The following is a 2,683-nucleotide window of genomic DNA, read 5'->3' on the forward strand; positions in this document are numbered from 1 at the left end:
GAGATTTGGTGACCAAAGGAGGCTGGGGACAGTCTTGTGAGGAAGCTGTTGTCTTTTTTTTTTTTTTAATACATTTATTCTTCTGTATATTTTGTCTAAGCTGTGCAGTTTGCAGGATCTTAGTTCTGCAACCAGGGATTGAACCTGGTCCTCAGCAGTGTTAAGTGCTGTGTCCTGACCACTGGAATCCTAGAAATTCCTGAAACTGAGTAGAACTAAGGCAGGAGGTAGATGCCCTCTCTTCCCCCCCGACCCCAGGGTAAAGTGACTGGAGATTTATTCCCTTTGAACCAAAGCTCCAAGACGAGAATAACAGGACAATTAAGGGAGGAGGCTGGGCCCTTCCCAGACCACATATTTCTCATTCTCAAAGTTGGGAGACCTCCCTGACCTCACATGTACAAAAAGCCTCCTTGGAGGTCAAACGAGAGTATTGTTAACTCAGACCAGGTTACCCATAGGTCCCCTCAGTAGAATCCATCATGGCCAAGAGATGCGTGTACACATATGGGAGGATCCTGATATACCAAATATGGAACATGAACCAGGCAAGTCAAAATGCTTGGCCAAAGAAAACTCAGAAGAAATGCCCCATGAAAGTAATTCAAACTGCCATGAGAGTGCAACCCTCACACACCACAATTGCACTCATCTCATGCTAGCAAGGTAATGCTCAAAATTCTCCAAGCCAGGCTTCAACAGTACGTGAACCGTGAACTTTCTGATGTTCAAACTGGATTTTAAAAAGGCAGAGGAACCAGAGATCAAATTGCCAACATCAGTTGGATCATTGAAAACAACTAGAGAGTTCCAGAAAAACATCTACTTCTGTTTTATTGACTTTGCCAAAGCCTTTGACTGTGTGGATCACAACAAACTGTGGAAGATTCTTCAAGAGATGGGAATACCAGACCACCTGATCTGCCTCTTGAAAAATCTATATGCAAGTCAGGAAGCAACAGGTAGAACTGGACATGGAATGACAGACTGGTTCCAAATAGGGAAAGGAGTATGTCAAGGCTGTGTATTGTTATCCTGCTTATTTAACTTACATGCAGAGTACATCATGAGAAATGCTGGGCTAGATGAAGTACAAGCTAGAATCAAGATTGCTGGGAGAAATATCAGTAACCTCAGATATGCAGATGACACCACCTTTATGGCAAAAAGCAAAGAACTAAAGAGCCTCTTGAAAGTGAAAGAGAAGAGTGAAAAAGTTGGCTTAAAATGCAACATTCAGAAAACTAAGATCATGGCATCTGGTCCCATCACTTCATGGCAAATAGATGAGGAAACAGTGGAAACAGTGACAGACTTTATTTTTGAGGGCTCCAAAATCACTCCAAATGGTAACTTCAGCCATGAGATTAAAGGGAGTGTGCTCCTTGGAAGAAAAGCTATGGCCAACCAAGACAGCATATTAAAAAGCAGAGACATTACTTTGCCAACAAAGGTCCATCTAGTTAAAGCTGTGTTTTTTCCAGTAGTCATGCACGGATATGAGAGTTGGACTATAAAGAAAGCTGAGTGCCTAAGAATTGATGCTTTCGAACTGTGGTGTTGGAGACAACTCTTGAGAGTCCCTTGGACTGCAAGGAGATCCAACCAGTCCATCCTAAAGGAAATCAATCCTGAATATTATTGGAAGGCCTGATGCTGAAGCTGAAACTCCAATACTTTGGCCACCTGAGGCGAATTACTGACTCACTGGAAAAGACCCTAATACTGGGAAAGATTGAAGGCGGAAGGAGAAGGGGATGACAGAGGATGAGATGGTTGGATGGCTTCACTGACTCAATGGACATGAGTTTGAGTAAACTCCGGGAGTTGGTGATGGACAGGGAAGCCTGGCATGTTGCCATCCATGGGGTCATAAAGAGTCAGACACGACTGAGCAACTGAACTAAACTGAAGTGAAGGTGCAACACAGGGACTCTCCCTCTGAGTCTGCCCATGTGTCTAGTCACAAGTACTATACTCTTTCCTCTTAATAAATACTCTACCTGCTTGACTACTTACCGTCTTGGTGGAAATTCTTTTCTGCGGACCTGAGGGCTAGGGCTTTTGTCACTGACCACAGGTCTAGTGGCTAGGATCTGGTGCTTTCACTGCTGTGACTTGGCCTCAGTCTCTGGGATCTCAGTCTGTTGAAGCTCCACTTCAAGTCATTGGAGGCTGAGGCCACCAGAGATCAGATCAAAGGAGGAATCAAAGAGAATCTCATATATTAAACTCTTAGATTCTTTGAGTTTAAAAGTAAGAGTCAATAGAAGAGGCACAGGCAGTGAGCCTTTTCCCAGCAAACAAAGCTACCAAGGTGGTCTTGCAAATTAAGGATGGCAAATCCATTTCCTTAAAAAAAGTTCTCAAGGGGGAATATATAAAACACCTAAGTTTGAAATGAAATTAAAAGGCGCTTGCTCCTTGGAAGAAAGGCTATGACCCTAGACAGTGTATTAAAAAGTAGAGACATCATTTTGCTGACAAAGGTCTATATAGTCAAAGCTGTGGTTTTTCCAGTAGTTATGTACGGATGTGAGAGTTGGACCATAAAGAAGGTTAAGTGCTGAAGAATTGATGCTTTTGAACTGTGGTGTTGGAGAAGACTCTTGAGAATCTCTTGGACAGCAAAGAGATCAAACCAGTCAATCCTAATGAAAATCAATCCTGAATATTATTGGAA

This window comes from Bison bison, unplaced genomic scaffold, assembly GCF_000754665.1.
Source record: "Bison bison bison isolate TAMUID 2011002044 unplaced genomic scaffold, Bison_UMD1.0 scf7180017864280, whole genome shotgun sequence".
NCBI classification, from domain to species: Eukaryota; Metazoa; Chordata; class Mammalia; order Artiodactyla; family Bovidae; genus Bison; species Bison bison.